This window comes from Stomoxys calcitrans, chromosome 5 (genome assembly GCF_963082655.1).
Source record: "Stomoxys calcitrans chromosome 5, idStoCalc2.1, whole genome shotgun sequence".
Taxonomy (NCBI): Eukaryota; Metazoa; Arthropoda; class Insecta; order Diptera; family Muscidae; genus Stomoxys; species Stomoxys calcitrans.
This window is the reverse complement of record NC_081556.1, coordinates 77,743,461-77,759,004: the sequence shown is the minus strand read 5'-3', so window position 1 is coordinate 77,759,004 and position 15,544 is coordinate 77,743,461. Positions and strand designations below refer to the sequence as shown.

At 38.8% G+C, this 15,544-nt stretch overlaps 1 protein-coding gene across 10 annotated transcripts in view; it reads left to right on the top strand.

The window, feature by feature from the left end:
• The window catches only part of LOC106096016 (longitudinals lacking protein, isoforms F/I/K/T), a 366,249-nt gene that overhangs the window by 82,245 nt on the left and 268,460 nt on the right, over window positions 1-15,544 (top strand). Inside the window, exon 1 of one of the 10 annotated variants that reach the window (XM_013263521.2) lies at window positions 12,347-12,550. The exons of 8 other annotated variants lie outside the window; for them this stretch is intronic. The gene's annotated coding sequence lies outside the window, so the exon portion shown is untranslated. Of the gene's footprint in view, window positions 1-12,346; window positions 12,551-12,909; window positions 13,040-15,544 lie in introns of those variants that run through there. One more of the 10 variants, XM_013263520.2, reaches the window with a different exon arrangement.

The window sequence follows — 15,544 nt, the reverse complement described above, 5'->3', positions numbered from 1 at the left end:
CACAGTGTCCGTAGCCGCCACATAACCAATGAGAAAGCTGCCTTAACCTCACGGCAGTGGTCGCTGCAATTTGGACAGCCACAATGTCCAGAGGCTTTACATGTAGCATTAAATTCAGTGCATCAGTGCGGCTGTGACGCACAAACAAGCCATCCTTTGAATCCAGTTGAGTATTGACAGTGTACTGTTGAAGAGCCGTCCACCAGACCACAACACCATATAGCATTGTAGGTCTGACAACTGAGGTATATATCCAGTGCATGACACGCGAGCTTCCTGAAGTATATCTCTAGAGTGCTGGAAAACTTTCCTCTAACCGTAATAGCCGTCACCATCATAGGCGACCATTTTTACACCAATTCCTTCCAGAGGCAATAATATATTGGTAATGGTTATATTCCATTAACAATAGAATAGACACTACACCTCCTTGAGGAGTTCCTTTGCTGACCCAACTGTTTAGTTCTAAAGATCCCAAGTATGGCGCAATGCATCTTCTAGTTAGTAAGTTACTAGTAAACTTTCTTAAGGTAGAGTGGATGCCTAGAAACTCCAGCTCCTTCTTGATTGATTTCTGTCTTACATTCTCGAAAGCAATTTCAATGTCAAGAAATACTGTCATTGTTTATTCTTTGACAGCCGGAGAACCGCCTATGTAGGTGGCTATGTCGTGAAGGGCTGTTTCAGTGGTCTTGCCCCTACTATGTGCATGCTGTTGTCGAGGCAGGCGATCCCTAAGGAAGTTTTGTTCTAAGATATGATCCTATCGACCTCTCAAGAGTCTTCAGCATAGAGGATGACGCAAACCTTTTGCCTTCATGTGGTATGGTTTTCTTGCTTTTGGAATGAAAATTAACTTTGTATGCTTCCATGCCACAGGTTTAGAGGACATGCAGATACAAGCAGGATATATCTCCTTAAGACAAGGAGCCAATATATTAGACACAGCTTGTAACTTAACCGGTAATCCATCATCAGGGCTTGGCGACTTAAGGGAGTAGAAACATTCCTACGAATGCAGTGACAACATCTCCTAGAGCCACGTTATCCGTCGGAGAGTTTCCCGGGAAATATGTAGCAACAAATAGTCCGAGTGTGTCCTCATTTGACATTGTCCATATATTATCCGACGTCTGAATGTATACTATCGTAATAGGTATCGAAGATAGTATCTTCCTTCCTTCTTCAACGGAGCTGAAGAATTCCACCCTCGCTCTTGTCTTTTCTTAGCTTAGCCTTATATACATCCCAATCGTGTGGTGTCATTGTGGCATTCGCCCTGTTGAAGAGTTTCCAGCAGCCCTTCCTTACACCAACCAGATCTGGGGTCCCCCATGGTGGTCGCTGTTTATTCCTTGGCTTGCCACTAGGACATGCTGACACAATCGAGTCACGCGATCCTCTTGACCATTATGTCTATGTCCTCCGCAGTTTCCACTTTGTTTTCTGGTCTTGAAGGAAGAGTGTGAAGTTGTGCCGATATTTATCCCAATCCGCCTTTATTCTGTTTAGTCGAATGCAGTTTTCGTCAAGGCTGAAACTACAATAATACATCAGAGAAGTTGTGGTATCCAACAGTTCCCAGTGGCATATCCTTCCGCTTATATCTTCCGAAACAAAGGCCCCAACTAATACCTCTTGTCTGTTCCTGATTATAAAGGTCGGTATATTTTTTTTATTACAAATCGCCAGATTGCAAGTTATAATATATTCGATAAGCAGCTCACATCTTTCGTTGATATCCGAACTTCCTGATATCTGGTTATGTGCCTTGGTATCACTTCCCACAATGAGAATCCTTTTCACTGCAGAAGCGGCTGCAACCAGCAACTTAAGGCATGGAAGCGGCATATCTGAATCGGGTGCCATATTAAAGGAAGCCAGTCAGTAATGAGACTTATTTATTTCCAGACTGACTACTACTGAATCTTCAGTGCTTAGCGACGGAAGAAGAAAAAAAAAGATTTAGACCACTCTTTGCAAGTATACAGGCTCTGTGTCTCCAATTCCCCGTACCCTTGAGTAGTTTAAATTCAGGGATTCTTAGTCCACGAACCATTCCTCCACACTCATGGTTTCTGGATAAGAACCCCGTCAAATCCCCCTGCCATCAGGAGGACCTTTAGTGGCGCCGAAGCGGCCTTAAATGGTGGAGATTTATCTGCAGAAGCCGGACCATAGTCAGGATTCCACCACTGTTGCGTTAGCCTCGTCTTCAGATTCCGCACAAGATTCGTTAGATCTTTTCATGATAAGCTTGCGTACACATCCAGTGGCAATTGAGGAATAAGTGGGATAACTCTTCCTCAGGAAATTGGACACTTGCGGTGTGGACGATTCCTCCATAGAGGCTCCACTAGCTGCTGCTGCCGAATTCAATTCTGAGTTCCGTCCTTCCTTGCTTGCGCACATCTTGAATCCAATCTAACTGGGTGACTCACCCACACAGGGCTTGTCGGGTCCCGTCTCGACGTATCACGCTCCTGTTTCTATTGTTTTAGGGAATGTCCCGTCTCCTTGGATCCCCCTGACTTTGGAGATGTGGTCGCTAGTTCCTCAGACAAGCGTACAGCAACAACTGCTGACTCGTCTTTTAATTTGCCAACCCCACCGCATCTATACACCTTCAGTCTCAATCAGTCTCAATGAATCCGTAGGATACAACTCCTTCAGACTTTTTGGGGTGTGAGGGACAGCCGGAGTTTTGTACGAATACTGCATATCTCCGGTCGCCATCAGCCTCATCCAATCTATCAGCCGGTGGTTGAAAGAACGGGATTACTCTCCCTTAGGCTCCCAAGTATGGACTCAGGGTCTGAGGGAAACCTTGGTATCCAAGCCTGTACCATTGGTCGAGAAGGAATATCTCCCTTTTTGACTAAATCCATTGTTGCGTCTGGCCAGATCTCGACACTTTTCTTTAGGACACAATGTTATATTTCCAATGAGCGTTTATCCCCGATAGGAATCAGTTTGTATCGTGCCCGGTATCAGCCTTGCATCGTCACACACCGGAGAAGGCCTAGGCATTTCCGCAAGGACATTGGAGTATATATGGATGACAGTTCATTGACCATCCCTCTCCAATTGTTCTTCACCCTTGTCGACAACTACCATCACCAAGCTGTCGTTAGCGACATTAGCAAAGGTTCTTGGACCCGTATAACTATTGTTCGCCCTAGTTCTCTTGACAGCGGTGTCGTTTCCGGATCTAAACGTGTAGCCTTTGGGGTAGGCCGTTCAGCGAATCTCCGTACCCAATTAAGGGAGCACCTCTCCTTATCGGTGAGAGTTTTAGGATCATTCGCACCAAGCCTCTCAATAAATCTGAGAGCTATGCGCTTTTATTATTTCATTCTCTTAAAGAGCGTATTGATTTGCTGAAGAAGGCCTATGGCCTTGTCCTTAAAAATCGAACCGGGTGTCTTCGTCAAAGTCATCTGTCGGCTAGTGGAGCCTCGCGCAACCGCTCCACCAGTCGAAGTCTCAGCAGCAGACAACATGCTACGGCCTAATACCACCACCGCAGCTATTGGGTCTTTGGAGTCCATTCTGAGACTACTCCCGGGCACTCGATTTGCCGCTTCACTGAAAACAGACTTAAATCATCAACCGCGTAATGGATAACACCATTGCTATCTTTGAGTGACTAAAATTGTTTTCTGAAAAATAACCACCTATTACGAGTTGCAGAATATTCTTGCGGAGCGAAATAACTATAGGTCCGCTGCACTCATAGGTTCAAACAAGAATGGATGCTGTAATAGCAGAACAATTTGTTTGCTATCGTAGCAAATGTGGCTTGTCGGTTTAGCTGTAACACTTGTTTAGTATTTTAGTGGATTTTTTTTTTTGTTATTATAGCAGTTGTATATGTTTGCTAATGCAGCAGTCAAGTTTGCTTTGTCATTTTCAGAAGACAAAAAACTGCTGTTTTAACAAACTTTTTTTTGCCATTTTGAGAAATAAATTTCGCCAAGTGTATACATGTTTGTATGTATAGCTAAAATATCACATTCATTGGCGTAGGATGATGAGCGTGATTAACTTTTAGATTTTGTATGTATGTACCTACATATTCCAAACCTTATGTGGATAGCAAAATCATGGTAGGTAGCGTAAGAGGATCCTTTGGGAAATTTTTCATGCACATACTATAAACGAATTCTCAGAAGTTATTACTCCACGCAATAAAGTGCTTAGCCCTTAGGCAATATGAGCATATTTCCTACAACTACTACTACGAATGAGTCATCAAGCAGGACAGCAACCATGCATACAGAACACACGCACACAGACGCATGGCCCTATTGATAACGGCGACCAAAAAGGATCTGTAGTCAAAAACGCATTAACACATACACATGCATCGTACAACTTACACAGCTAACCAAGGAAACTCCCCGAATGCAAAGCAACCCTCACAGGCAGTTAGAGCAAAACTTTAGTAGCAATTTCGGGCGGAATTGCAACAACAATTCCTACATTTTGGCTCCAACTGTACTTCGGCAAATTTCCATCATCATGAGCAATGACGAAACGGCGATGGCAGTGGCTATGCCACATCATCATCGCAATCGGTCTTATGCTTTTTCCCCCCCTCCCGAATGAACATCCTGTTTGGTGAATCTCTATGCTCTGAGCGCTTTACGTGCTGAAAATGAAAATCGGGATGGCGAAGAAAACTTCAGTTGCTTCAAAAGGTGTTTACCAGGAGAGTAAGCAATAGGCAGACATACAGAAAGAGAGAGAGAGTGAGAGAGAGAGAGAGGAAACCATTTGCCACGCACACAGGATCTGAGTGGCTTTAGGTTAAAGCGAATTGAGAGCCAAATTCTGAAAAGCGTATAAAAAAGGGAACCCTCACAAGTTCCTCACACATAGACACAAAACACACGCAACCGAAGCAATGACAGACATGGCCACTCTCATCTCCCAAAAGGGACAGAGCCAGGGCACAAATGAAGCACCCGAATGTAAACGTGTTTGTTGTGTGCGTGTGTATGTATCAATGCAAGATGATCCTTTTATTGTCCCTTCACTGACAGCGTGGCAAAGCCAAGGCATGGTACACGCCAGAAGATTTTTCGTTTGCCATTAGGATGGCACAGTATGGCAACGAATGATGTAAAGGATGAGCGGGAAAACACTGATGTGGTGCGACGATATTGTAGTTGTAGTAGTCTTACCGTCATCGCGATGATGGCAAGAAAATGCCAGTTCAAGCCAACGAGCCACCCCTAATTTGAATGTGTTGTTTAACCATTGCCATACAGTGGAAAAAGCCCACAAGGCTAAAGTCAGACACTAGTCAGCCAGCCAGTCAGCCAGCTTGTCAGACAGCCACCAGAGAGGTGCAGGCAATGGCGGCAGTAGTAAGAATGTCGACGAATTCAACGGAAACAAGTAAGCCACTAAAGATAATCTGCAACTCGTAGACTGAGTTAATGGCAATGGCAAATGGGAATGAATGAAAAAGAGGGGGCAGAAAACCATCCCTCGATAAGTCGACTCCTTGTCAATTATGTTTGCTTCTATTTTTTCGTTTTCTTTTCAAACAAGCGACGGATAGTTAACTTGCGATGACTATGCGAAATAGAACAAGTAAAACAAAGCTCCAAGTTCGGTGTGGACGAATTTTCACCCAGAGAAATAAGTTTTTTTATTTTTTCATAACATTTGGAGCAAATCATGCTACATTTTCTACCGTCCGAATGACATATTAGATCACAGTTTTGTCAATTTCCAATTTTTGTATGCAAAAAGAAGAAACATGACTTTAGTGGTTACATGAATATTTTGTCTGCTATCATTTAAAAAAGGTTAAACAAGTAAAAGTGTGCCAAGTTCGGCCGGGCCGAATCGAGTTCTTTTCCCGGCATCTCTTCTTAGGGAAAAAAGGATATAAAAAAGATTTGCTCTCCTATTAGAGCGATCTTTCGGTCCGGTTTGGACCACAATTAAATTACATGATGGAGGCCTGTGCAAAATGTCAGCCAATTCGAATAAGAATTGCGCCCTTTGGGGGCTCAAGATGTAAAATAGAGAGATCGATTTATATGGGAGCTGTATCTGGCTATAGACCGATTCAGACCATAATAAACACGTATGTTGATGGTCATGAGAGAATCCGTCGTACAAAATTTCAGGCAAATCGGATAATAATTGCGACCTCTAGAGGCTTAAGAAGTCAAGATCCCAGATGGGTTTATATGGCAGCTATATCAGGTCATGAACCAATTTGAGCCTTATTTGGCACAGTTGTTGAAAGTCATAATAAAACACGTCATGCAAAATTCCAGCCAAATCGGATAGGAATTGCACGCTCTAGAAGCACAACAAGTCAAGTCCCCAGATCGGTTTATAAGGCAGATATATCAAAACATGGACCGATATGTCCCATTTACATATGTTCGGTTTATATGACAGCTATATCAGGTTATGATATGATTATTATATGGGGATCCGTCGTACAAAATTTCATACAAATCTGATAAGAATTGCGCCCTTTAGAGGCTCAAGAAGTCAAGACCCAAGACCGGTTTATATGACAGCTATATCAGGTTATGGACCAATTTGAACCATACTTGGCACAGTTGTTGGAAATTATAACAAAACACGTCGTGCAAAATTTCATTTGAATCGGTTAAGAATTGCGCACTCTAGAGGCTCAAGAAGTCAAGACCCATGATCGGTTTATATGGCAGATATATCAAAACATGGACCGATTTGGCCCATTTAAAATCCAAACCGACCTACAATAATAAGAAGTATTTGAGCGAAATTTCAAGCGGCAGGCTTCATTCCTTCGAAAGTTAGTGTGCTTCGACAGACGGACATGGCTAGATCGACATAAAATGTCACAACGATCAAGAATATATATACTTTATGGGGTCTCAGCCGAATATTTCGAGTAGTTACAAACAGTATGACGAAATTAGTATACCCCCCTTCAATGGTGGAGGGTATAAAAATGTAAAATTATGGAAAATTGGAAAACATATTGTATACACCTACAATTTATGACATTTTTAGACTTTTTGTATACCCACCACCGAAGGATGAGGATATATTAATTTTGTCATTCCATTTGTAACACATCGACATATCCATTTCGACCCTAAAAAGTACATATATATTCTTGATCAGCGAAAAAATCTAAGACGATCTAGCCATGTCCGTGCGTCTGTCTGTTGAAATCACGCTACAGTCTTTAAAAATAGTGATATTGAGCTGCAATTTTGCACAGATTCTTTTTTTTTTGTCTATAAGCAGGTTAAGTTCGAAGATGGGCTATATCGGACTATATCTTAATATAGCCCTCATATATATCGATCCACCGATATAGGGTCTTAGGCCCATAAAAGCCACATTTATAATCCGATTTTGCTGAAATTTGAGACAGTGAATTGTGCTAAGCCCTTCGACATCCCGCTTCAATTTGGCCCAAATCGGTGCAGAATTGGATATAGCTGTCATAAGACCGATCCGCCGATTAAGGGTCTTAGGCCCATAAAAGCCACATTTATTATCCGATTTTGCTGAAATTTGCAAAAGAGAGTAGTGTTAGGTCCTTCGATCTCTTTCTTTAACTTGGCCCAGATTGGTCCAGATTTGGATATAGCTGCCATATAGACCGATGATTTAAGGTCTTGGACCCATAAAAGCCGCATTAATTGTCAGATGTCGCCGAAATTTGGAACGGTGAGTTAAGTTAAGCCCCTCGTCACAATTCTGCAATATGGCACAGATCGGTACAGATTTAGATATAGCTACCATATAAACCCATCTCTCGATTTAAGACTTTGGGCCCATTAAAGGCGCATTTATTGTGCAATGTCGCCGAAATTTGGGACGGTGAGTTGTGTTCGGCCCTTCGACATTCTTCTTCAATTTGGCCCAGATCGGTCCAGATTTGGATATAGCTGCCATATAGACCGATCTCTCGATTTAAGGATTTGAGCCCGTAAAAAACGCATTTATTGTCCGATTTCGCCAAAATTTGGGACGGTGAGTTGTGTTAAGCTCTTCGACATTTGTTATTTGAAATCATTAAGAAAAAACTTTGAAATTAAAAAATAGGATTTTATATAAAAATATATTTTTTTACATTTTGAGGCTACAAACAACTTTTTACCATCTTGAAACTGTAGAAAATGTTTGCTGTTTTTGCTAAATATTGCAGCCGTTCCATTTTCAGCAGAATTTTTGTTGTTGCAGCAAACATTTTCCACTAAAATTTTTTCTGAGTGTACAATGGTATTGCATAGAACTACAATTGTCTTAGTATCAGGGCTGCGCTGTTTTAGTCTTGGAATCGGAGTGGAGAAAATTATCTCGATTCCGGACAAAGTAATAAAAAAGTAAATTTTGTTATTTTTATACTAAACTGCTGCATTCAATTTCGCTGTTTTTAAATTCAAGCCCAAGGTCTTTTTGTTTTTTATTTAAACTATTTATCGATATTTCGTATACATATGAAAATCGTGTTTTGTTTCTCATTTGGATATATCATATCTTAAAAATGCATTCCATTGAAATATTGATATATCAATGAAATAAAACATGTAAAAGCCTGTTTAATTCGGCCGGGCCGAATCTTATATACTCTCCACCATGGATAGCATTTGCAAGTTGGTTGCATGGTATCCTTTTTTAAGCAAATAAAGGATAATGAATGAGAATTGCTATGATACAGCAGCTATATCAGGTTATGTACTTAGCACAGGGGTTGGAAGTCATAACAAAACACCTCATGCGAAATTCCAGCCAAATCGGATGAGAATTGCGCGCTCTATTGGCTCAAGAAGTCAAGATCCAAGATGGGTTTATATGACAGCTATACCAGATTATTAACCGATTTGAATTATACGTAACACAGTTATTGGAAGTGATATCAAAACACTACGTGCAATATTTCAGTCAAATCGGACGAGAATTGCGCCCTCTAGAGGCTCAAGAAGTCAAGACCCAAGATCGGTTAATATGGCCGTTATATCAAAACATGGAGCCAAATGGCCCATTTATAATTCCAACTGACCTACACTGATAAGAAGTATTTGTGCAAAATTTCAAGCTCCTAGCTTTACTTCTTCGGAAGTTAGCGTGCTTTCGACAGACGGACGGAAGGACAGAGAGACGGACGGACATGGCTAATTTGACTTAAAATGTCATGACGATCAAGAATATATATACTTTATGGGGTCTTAGGCGATTATTTCGAGGTGTTACAAACAGAATGACGAAATTAGTATACCTCCAACCTATGGGGAGGGTATACAAAATAAATTAATGGCGATAAGTCTACTACGTTTGTCAGTAGGCGCGGTTTTATGTCAAAGTCGTTAATATCCACTTTTCTTCGCTAAATGGTCATAAAATATTAAAAAAAATTGTTATAAGCATTAATTTTTTCCAATTAAAAAAAAATTCAAATTTTATGCACGGAGTCGACTTTGGAGTGTAGGAATCTTTCCGGAGTCGGAGTCCATTCAAAATTTATCGACTCCGCAACCTCGAATCCCATATTTAAAAAATGTTCTGAGCGACATTTGGTGTGAAAGTTGAAGCGCATTCAAGTACATTACATAGCAATTTTCAGGAAAACCGGATGAATATTGATTCGCATAGGGGCTTAAGAAGCCAAATCAAAGGACCGATTTCTACACACAAAACAGTTTCAATCACGAAATTAAAACAAACAATTAACATTTTAATTGAAAATGTTTCAATTACGAAAATTTTAATATAAATCACAGTTTGTGAAAAAGGTGATTGAAAAAAATTATACTTATAAAATCGCTATTCAATTGAAAAGCTGTTTGAACATTTTTGAAATTTCTTATAATTTTTTTAATAGAATGTTACTTTAGCATCCATGGGAGATTGAGTTTGAATTTTTTCGTGTTATACAACAAATTTTGCAAACAGTAGGGTTGTCTTAACCCCTAAGCGGATTTTCTCACTTATTTTGTATGGAGAAATTATTAAAATATTTTTAGCGCCGTGGAATACAGAACTTTCGATTGACATTTTGTACATTTTATGCCAAATTGCGGCATAAAAAATTATAAAGCACTCCTTATAATCGCACAGTTACTAATAACGTACCTTGATAATCAAATTTTCAAACTTTGAGTGTTTATTTCAAAATAGGTATACCGAAGCTAAACTTAAAATATCCCGGTTGCCACATTCGGTTTGAACGGACCACAATAGCTCCCCCATAAAACCCAATCGTACACATGTTCATATTTTTTCGTTGTGACACATTCACAACATAACACAAAGGCACGCATACACACATGTGCTGAGTACACACTCATAAAATCCAACAACAATGTATCGCAAAAAAGCGACGACGACGACGACGAAAAACAAAAACATCAGAAAATTTGAAAAAAACAGCAACCTACAAAATTTTTCTTAACGATCTCCCCTAATGATTTCAATAAATTTCAATTTCTCCCCACTCAACTCCTCTCTGCACGACGACCCGATTAAATGAACAAATAAAAACTCTCTTCACTCTGTTATGCTGTTTTCCAGTTTTATATTTAACATACATTTCTGTGGAAAAAATGATTTCAACTCATACATAACAACAACGGCCGCAACAACAAAAACAATTAATGGGCATAGCAAGAAAAACTTAACAAGGGAGTTTATTCTGCTGCCGCAAATGTTGTTGCTGAGACGAGCCGATGTCAGCTGCTGATGTTGTTAATTTTAAACCATTCCAAACAACAACAAAACTGGTAGGGGCATGAGTGTACCAACAGCGGCAGCAGCAGCAGCAGCAATGACGCTGACTACTAAAATGAAGCGAAAAATGATATTGTCATGTGAGAGGAGAGTAGTGTGGGGGAAGTTCCATAATGGCACATACTGTGCTGCGAGTGTAGTAAGTATGTATGTGTGCTCATATATGCCCTGCCATAGAATACTTGAATTTGTAGGTAGAAAATCGTATTGAAAGTTTAGTTTCTTCTTCTTGATGGCGGCCGATGTAGGAAATTTTGTACAAACAAACACACACAAGCATATCACACTACTTTATCATGAAACTCAGGCTTTTCATATTAACCAGAAAACCCTCTCTTGGGGTCGCTCTCACATTTTCAAACAATCAATACTCAAGTTACGTATGCTCTCTTCTTCACCCCCTTAAAAAATAAATGCTAGTTGCTTCTTGTTTGCGGTATGACTAGAGATGCCAGATTGTTAATAATATGATACCTTGGCTAACTGAAGAAAGCTTCGGATAAGGGTTGGTATTCTATTCTGTTTTCGGAATAGTCGTGGAAATTTTTAATTGTTCCGCAAGCGGAATTTGAAAGCAGTTAAATGTTTTTGTTTCCATACCAAAACACGTTTATTTATCTGCACTTATTGTTTTCTCTACTTAATTTATTTTTTCCAAATAAATAAAGAAAACCGAACCATTAAAACCAATAAAAATATAAAATGGTTTCAAATGTTCTCACTTTGATTTGTTTACAATTTTCCTCATTATAAACAGAGTAAATAAGCGAAAAATACAAGCGTATTTTTTCGCTTATTTGCTGTAGCAGGCCAGCGTAGAGCAAAGGCTTGCGCATATTATGCAAAAAATATGTATGAAAAACTAACAAATTTGTATGGCGGCATAAAACAAATAAACATATGTTTTGTTCAAAAATTTACTAAACACAGCAAAATTAGCCGTTTTTTTTTTATTTGCATCGAAAGTGGATATCCCCTTGAATAATAGAACACATGTAAAAAGAATGTGCGGATTTCAAAAACGATGTGGAAATGAAAATAGTCGAAAGTAAGAACATGGGCGATTGTTTGGAACAGTTTAAACGACTGGATAATACTCACTTCACTCGCTTTTTCGCATGCAGAACAAACTACCCTGCCCACTGTGAAAAGACAAACAATGTGCACTTTGCAAAATTTAGTTGCAAAAAGCAACAAAACAAATTAATATGGCAGCTTCAGGCCAACCAACACTCATTATGTATTGTGTTGGAAATGTTTTTGGCGCCCATTCCCTTTGCTGCTTTTACTTTACTCTCTTTTACTTTTATTATGATGATGAATTCGCTACGAACGAACCCACGGATGTGTGTATCTGAGTATGTGTGTGTGTGTCAGTTTTGTGTAAAGTACATATTTGTAAGTGAAGCATTACTGGTTTTAACTGAGTGTATGTTTGTTGTGTGTTTGTGTTTTTTCTGATGTTGCTTGCCTGGCTATGGCTCTGCCAGTGATGTGTATGGGTGTGTGTGAGTGAGTTTTCTGTCTTCGCTTGTAGAGAGTCGTTTTTAATAATGTTGGCTCCGTTTGCTTAGTTTTTCATAAGGCTTTCAAGTGAACGGTACATTTCGGTAAATTTCACAGCAATTTTTATAAAATTGGAGCCTTCGCATTACTTTAGTTTCTCCTTTCCTATTCCACTGTTACTCTCTTCTGTTGCGATGCATTGTCGTCCCACGCTTAAATTAAAACACTAAATTCGATTTATTGTAATAAAAGTGACAAAAAAATTATATAAAACTAAACGGTAATTATATTTACATAAATATTTTGGTTTTTCAAAAAATCGAAACCTGCATTTATGGTTTTCCTAGAACCAAAGAAAGAATGAATAAGGGAGTGTTGAAGAGAGAATATCAGTGCAAATATCATTGAGCGAGAGAGATGAAAAAATAGATAAAGAGAGCTGTAGCTATTTGTGCAAAAAAAAAATAATGTGAAGAGAATAACAGAGAAAAAGAGACGCTGAGCTATGTTTATGTGTATTGGAGTATGTGTGCAAGAGTTGTGTGGTGCTGCCGCCGCCGCCTCGATGAAGGAAAATAACGCTTTGTCGCTTTAGTTGCGTTTGAGCTCTTGGAGCTTTTTGGTGTGTTTGCGCTTCTTTTTCTAAAAAAGAAATTCACATAGAAATTTCACTTTTTTATATATAGTATATAAAAAAACAACAATTTTCTTTACATACATATATAATATAAAGCAACAACAACAATACTAAACTACATTATACATAAATGTGAGTGTCCCCCTCTCGGCTATTTTGGTGTTGTGTGTGCTCATAAGCAAGAGTTATTAAAATATATGAAATATACATAAAAGAAAGAAAGAAAAAATGGAAAAAAGATGTGTGAGCTCATGAACAAGAAAAAGTTCATGAATTTTACAAGATAAAAAAGCTTTTTTAAGCTAGAGAATAAACAAAAATATTATCGAAAGTAAAAAAAGCTGAACTAAAACTAAACAATTAAAGAAAACAAACGAGAAAAAAAAACAATCGGAAAAATAATTATCATTACTATTTTACTGCTTCCTCTTTACCCCTTGGATTATAAAGTTAAAGAAGTAAATTATTGAAATTCCAAAGAAAAACTAATAAAATTGATGATATTTTTTTGTGTTTTCGATAACCTCCCTACTCAAGTGCTAAGGCATGATGACCATGTATGCTTTCATGTATGTTTCAGTGTGAATGTGTGTATTACTTTTTGGTGAAGTGTGTGCTATTTTTATAAATGAAAAACGAAAAATGTTCAGTTGAAGCTAAAAAGTAAGAAAACGAACGAAAAATGAAATTGAAGTCGTCGCTCGTATGAGCTGTCGTCGTTTGCTGACAGTGTGTATGCTTGTGAAAATGTGAAGAAAGAAAGAAGAAACCCACATAGCACACTCGTCTGTCGTATACACACACACACAAACACATGGATAATTACAAAAGAAAAATGAAATGAAAAATTTAATGAACCAGCAGCGAAGATTGCCGTAACCAACCAACGGACCAGCTCAACCATAAGCAGCAACAAACAGCCTAACCACTTATAAATTACGGACCATTTTTTTTTGAAGAAAAAACATTGCCAACTATTTAAATGTGATAAAAATTAAAGTATTCCTCTTAGCGAGTGAGTTATAACTATAACGGTTTTTTTGTTGTACTGTACCTCGGCCACTTGTGCGTGTGTGTGCAAATTAGAGTGGCAGCTTTGAGTGTGTTTGTGCAAGGCGAATGTACAATTTTCTTAAAACTTTTTTTATTCGCCAAACAGGCCATTTATTTTTATTTTTCTCTAAAATTTCGTATTCAGTTCGTGGCATTACTTCGTTTTTTTTTCCTCGCGGCAGCAGCAACATTATTTTCTTTATTGTCATTGTATTGTACGGATTTGCGCTGCTGCTTGTTCTTCTTTGCGAAGCTGCATAATATGGCGTCGTTTTGTGTTTCCTTCTCGTTGCGCTCTCCCACTTTCGCCGTTTTTCTATCGCACATTGAGTGGGGGAAAAGTCATCGTTGTGTCGTCTCCGTGTCTATAGTTTGAACGGAATGAAAAAAAAAATGTATTTTTGTGGTGTTCAAGTTGTTGCTTTTCCCCAAATAAAACATAAAATCGCATACAAACATTAATGCAGCAATGAGAGTATTCCATTGGAAGTGAATATCAAAGTACTTCGTGTCTCCAGTCAAGCCGAATCATGGAAATTTGTTGCCATGCTGTGCTGCTGCATATACTTCTCTTTCAAAGTCTGTATTTGTGTTGTATTTTATGGAAAATCTCTTTTGTTTTCCTTAATTCTCTCTCTCTCTTTGATTTGGGAAATTGTGAACCACAAAATGCTCTTGGAGTTTTCCCGCTTGTAATTGCTCATTAAGACTTCGTGGTTTCTCTTAGTAGTATCTCTTAATTATCAAAAGTTGTGATATTATTTCCAATGAATTGTGGCTTTTCTCTTTTGAGTTTTTGTCCATATCTGCTGCTACTCTTTTCGCACCCACATTGCAAAGTTGTTGCCATCTCTTTTTTTCGGCCATATGTCCGCTCTTAACAATGAGCCTTTTCTTTTTGTTTAGCTTTCGAAATTTTCTCAATATGTGGTGAATTTCTTATGCGCTTAACAACCACCCTTGTTACTGCGATCCCTCCATCCATTGTTTAACAGCAAGCAATATGGAAACACTAAACAACTTCCCCCTCTGTTTGCCGCCCCTAAAATGTAATTATGTTTCCTCTCTTTCACTCACATTTCGCACCATAACCGACCTTATTTCAATTGTGCCATATCCATGGTGCAATAATAGCAGCAGCACCACCACCATGATGGTTTCATTTTCTATTTCATTTGGAATGGCAGCAGAAGTAGTCTTGTGAAAACCAAATGGTATGCACATACATACATACATACACTTGGGGGGATCCAGTTTAATTACTATTATTAATTGTTTTCTTGTGGTTTGTTCTTTTAATCTAACCTATCTCTGTCTAACTCTCTGAGGGGAGCAAAATGGGGGAGAGCACTCATTGTCTCTCAAGAAAATAAGCACAGCTAAATACATAAATTATTTTGTGCATTTGTTTTCATGCTCTGTGCATGTCCCCGACTTCCCTTCAACGATGAACCCGCATGTTCTCGTCGTCATTTTTTGCTTTTGTGTGCTAGACTGCTGCCATTCGTGTTTGCTGTTGTTTTTTTTTTTGCAATACTTAATACTTGAACTTGACCTTGAAATTACTGTGTTTTATTATTATTT